The sequence below is a fragment of the Momordica charantia genome, assembly GCF_013281855.1.
Source record: "Momordica charantia cultivar OHB3-1 chromosome 10 unlocalized genomic scaffold, Mcharantia_2.0 BLBB01000010.1, whole genome shotgun sequence".
NCBI lineage: Eukaryota > Viridiplantae > Streptophyta > Magnoliopsida > Cucurbitales > Cucurbitaceae > Momordica > Momordica charantia.
Genome location: NW_028275158.1, coordinates 13,847,553 through 13,852,593, shown reverse-complemented (window position 1 = coordinate 13,852,593; position 5,041 = coordinate 13,847,553).

Sequence of the window (5,041 nt, the reverse complement as noted above, 5' to 3'; positions counted from 1 at the left end):
CTACATTGGCATCATCGGCCTTCATTCCTGCCTGCAAGCATAACTCAGTTATTAGTCCAGGAAAAACAAGGGGACCTACCATTTTCTCGAAGCAACTCCGTTTCTCGTTCCTTAGGAGCTCCAAAGTTGAACTTAATGCCCTTCATAAGGATATACACCATCATCGCCCTATTGCACTTAATGGAGGAATCGTGAGAAGTGGGGATCAACCGGTTTTTTACCACATACGTCCAAACCGTCGCTTGCTCATTGATGTCAAGGGGCTTTAAGGAAAGCTTCCCCGTGGTTGAGAGGGTCCAAGTCCTGTTTGATCTACAAATAAGCCTACATGCCTCCTCTGCTTGCTCGTTCGATGGATGCACCAAAATTTCATTACCTAGTGCATTAAAGACATCCAACAAACCATAGTGACTATTAACAATGGAAGGCGAGAATTTTACCACTTTACCCCGTACTCTCACTACATCCTCTCGATTTGGGTTGATGGTAGCATAAAACTCTTTTACCAAGGCCTCGGATACATGCGTAGTTGGGGTAAACAACGTCTCCCAACCATTCTTCGCAAGTTTCCTCCTAACATATTCTGGCACCGGCTCCTGGCCTCATCAAAGCCCCTTTCAAGTAGGATATAACGTGCTGTGAAGTTGGGCCTCCTCACCTCCAATCTCACCCTTTTGACTCTTGATGTTGTTTATTCAAGATGTCTTAACAATGACGGGTACATGCCTATATATAGGCTAAGGCCTTTGGCCTTTTAAGGAAAATAAAAAATTAAAAAGAAAATAAAAAAATGATAAATTCATAAAATGTCTAAAACTTGCCTAAAGATGAAATTTAAAATTGTTAAATAAAAAGAAATAAAACAAAATCAAATCCCATCAAATAATCCAAAATAATAAGGAAATGTTTTCCTTATTTGCAATTGGTTGGGTGGCAAGGCATGGTTGGGCAACAAGGCATGGCTGGCGCATGCGGGGCAGGGCTGACACAATGAACACGCGCATAGGAGGCAATCTGGAGCGCTGGGCGCTGGGGTGGGGTGCGCTGGGTGTTGAGGCGTGTTGGGCGTGCGGACGCTGGGCGATGGTGCTGGCGTGGGCACACAATGGAGCGTGCTGACGCTGGGTGCTGGGCGCTGGCGGGGGGGGGGGGGGGGGTGTAGCAGGGCGTTGACGGGTGTGCAATGCGCGTGGGTGTTGGAGCTGGGGGTAGCAGGGGTGCTAGTGGCGCGCGCATGGACGCTAGTGGCGGCAGGGGCGCGTGGGCGCTTAAGCGTGTAGGGGTGCTGGCGTGCGGGTGCGGGCGACAGGTCATGGTGTGCAGGCGTGTGTGGCTGGTAGCGCACATAGGGCACAGGCGCTGTGAGGTTAGTAGGCATTGGCGTGCGGAGCAGGGGAGGCGTTGCGAGGTTATCGGCACGTCGGTGTGCGCGGCAGGGGCGCACGCGGAAGGGCGTACGTCTGGCGATGCTTGCGTGCGAGTGACCTGTGTGCATTGCAAGACACATTCGTGCCATCGGTTCTTCACTTGGTTGCACATCGATGAGATACCTATGTTGGATCTTGGTGCCTTCATTCCCTTCTTCTTGTATGGAGCCAATATGGTATTGCACGTATTTCTCCATGGCTCCTTGAAGCTTTTTGGCTCGGGCTCTCGTGATTGGTCCTTGTGGTAAGCTTGGTGGCTTTATGATGACATCATTAACATTCTTCTCTTTCGAGCGAGAAGAGACTGTAAACTAGCTTAAAAACTTTAAATGAACAGAATAGATGAAGAATGAAAGTAAGAACTTGAATTAAAAGAGAAACAACAAGTAGAAGTTCAAAAGTACAAGAAATAACAACTAAAACATAACTCTCATGAACTCTAAAGCTAATAAACAAAAACTAAAGCTAAGAATGACTGAATTTGAGATGAAAAAGGGATGATGAAGTGCTGATGGAGGGGCTCCTTTATATAGGCCTTCAAAGAGGTTGAACTTCCACCAATTTAGGAAGAAATGTGTTAAGATTCTTCAAACAACCTCTCCTTGATTTGGACTGCACGAGTTTGCCTCGTTTAAACATATTTGAAATGACTCCCTTGCCTTTGATTAAGTGAAACACACGTTTTGAAGATATTGACCACCAAAATTGCGCCAGGAACAATTCCTGCAAAACTCTTCCAACTTTGACCACATTTTCTTACATTTTTCCGAAGTACCATATATTGCAAATATATAGAATTGTTTTACGCATGTTTTACTTTAGGAATATGTAAGCCCTTTTAGCTAATAATGATGGGAAATGGTTCGTTTTTATGGTCAAACAGGCCTATCCAGTCACATTTCTACAGCAAAAAGTCAACCATAACAAGGACCACTCAAGACGCTGCTGCAATCCCTATATGTGGGGAAGTGTGAAGCAGAGGATGTCGATTGTCCTCATTGGCCCCTAGCGTCGCATACCGCTCCCCTGTGGATGCCTCAGATAGGGGAACTTCCCTCTCTATTGATCTCTCTCTCTCGATATATAATCAAGAGAGCAACCATAACGAAGGTAAACCGCATTTTTCCTATACAACACCTTGGGAAGATGAAGCACACACTCTCACCCTCGAGATTATTGTTTTCTTATTCTTTATGCTCCATACTCGTTTCCACCCTATTTGAGTTTTAACTTAAGCATCGGAGTGCATTATCCAGAGTACCACACTAGTATTACATTTCTGTGTGCAGACATCAAGAATTTGGAGAAGAAAACGTATGTGGCAACTACATGGACCTCACCCAATACCCAACATGAAAAATTTATTGTCGTCTGAAAACTTCTCAAAAGGGAGTTATTTTGATAGAATTCTAGGTTAATGGGAAGGTCCTAGTCATAATAGCATCACATTTGAATCCTTCTTTTGTAATAACTATAAAAGTTTTGGCTTAATTCTTGCTATTTTTTTTTTTGGCTTTTCTTGCAGGAATTTGTGAGTACCACATGTGAAGTAGCTTAATTAGGCAACAAGGCTAGAGCATTATTTTAGCATGAATTTATGGGTAGCATAGTAATTGCTTTTTACGCGAATTTTACCTAACGTCTATATTGCTGATATCCGTTGCCCTACATTTTAGGAGCAATTTAAGACACTCATGTTACCTAGTTGCCACAACAGACCCTAATGGAAAATATTGTCCAAAACTAGAAAAAAGAGAGAAAATAGATATACCATTTTTTGCTAGAGCTGATGGAGGAAAGGGAATGTAACACCCCAGGCCCAGGATTCGGAATCCGGTTTCGGCACCTCTCTGCCCTGGCATTCCCTTGCGACTTGGCTGCGCCACCGTCAAGTCCTAAGCCACTTAGAAAAGCATAGACTGCCCCTACAGACCAACACGAGTCCTTCCAGCATGCTTTGTCCTCACTCACATGCTTCCTAGTAAAGCAACTAGGAGGTCACCCAACCTAAGATTGCTCTAGCCACAGAAAAGGAAGGTGCACCTTGTTGGTATAGGTAGTGACTATCAATTCTTTTTAACCCTTTATTGACCATTCTTCAATAATCTCAGGATCCCTCTCATTCGGATGTGGTATCGGTTCATTCATGTACCCCTCCTCTCGGGCGTCACATGCCCACCAGCTTCCGCCTTGGTTCGTCCCCGAACCACATCTTACTGGGAGAGGTTCCGCTCTGATACCATCTGTAACACCCCAGGCCCAGGATTCGGAATCCGGTTTCGGCACCTCTCTGCCCTGGCATTCCCCTGCGACCTGGCTGCGCCACCGTCAAGTTCTAAGCCACTTAGAAGAGCATAGACTGCCCCTACAGACCAACACGAGTCCTTCCAGCATGCTTTGTCCTCACTCACATGCTTCCTAGTATCAGAAGGACCATTAGCTATGCTGTGTACAATTAATTTCTTTTAGTTAGGATAGTTGTGGCCATTTAATGTTGTAGTTGAGTTGGTAGTGGCTGGTTTTGTTTAGTTTTATTGTCTAAAGGATGTTGTAAGGTTGCCGATTCATTATTCTTTTAGAGCATTAATTTTGTTAGCCTCTTGAACTACGGGATTGTAATCTATTTAGGATATTTATGAATACATTTGTTTAAGTTGATCGTACTTGAATTAGCTTTTGCTTCATTGCCATTCGAGATGTTAATATTCATTTAGTGGATGGTTTATAGTTAGTAAGGTTTCCTTGAAGGGTTTGGTTAATGTGAAGTCGGTATTAAATGGTTTATCTGTATAGGATTGAGTTTCTCTTAAAACATTAGTGTTGTTGTTCTAATTGTTCAAGCTCTCGTGAGTGTGGGAAATCAAAGTAGTGCAGCAGAAGCGTGGTAGTTTTATTGCTTAGTGTTGTTGTGAGGAAAATTCTCTTGTTTATGCGAAAATTTTAGGTAGGCTTAGTAACGGTCCCTGTTTGGAAATGGTGAAATTCCTGGGGCGTTACAGGGAAAGACCACTAGTTTTCAGAAGAATGTGGAGGTCTCAGTGTTGACTCCTGCTATTGTTATGAGAATGAGTGGTTTCATCCTCCTTTCTTTTTTATTTTCCCCCACACCCATTAGCTAAATCCCATTTTCGTGGGAGGTTTCAAGCTGTAAACTATGAACAATGGATGTTGTAGTATGATTATAATTATGTTGGCCAACATTTTATGTTAGCTCTTTTAAGATTTAGAAAAATATAAGAGATGATTGTTTGGCTCTATTTTAGGTTACTCTACATTTTTTTGATGGATTATGAATGCTTAGGAATAAGGTTCACCTAACCTTGCATATAGAGTCTAGCAACGAAAGTTGTGAACAAGTCACTATTTGGGCGTTCCAGAAGGAAACCATGTTGGTTTGAGCATTAGTTGGAAATCGATGATAGATCATCTGTTGAGACACGCAACTACAGTACAGTAAATCTCCCCTGTTTCCATTCCACTTTACAAGTTTTCCCTTATGATAAGTTTCTGTGTCCCAACATTTCTTATTTCTAGTCCTTTAGTTATTTCAAGTTTATTTTACGTATTTGTTGCTCATTTCCTATTAATTGTAGTTAATGTTCCCGAATCTTATT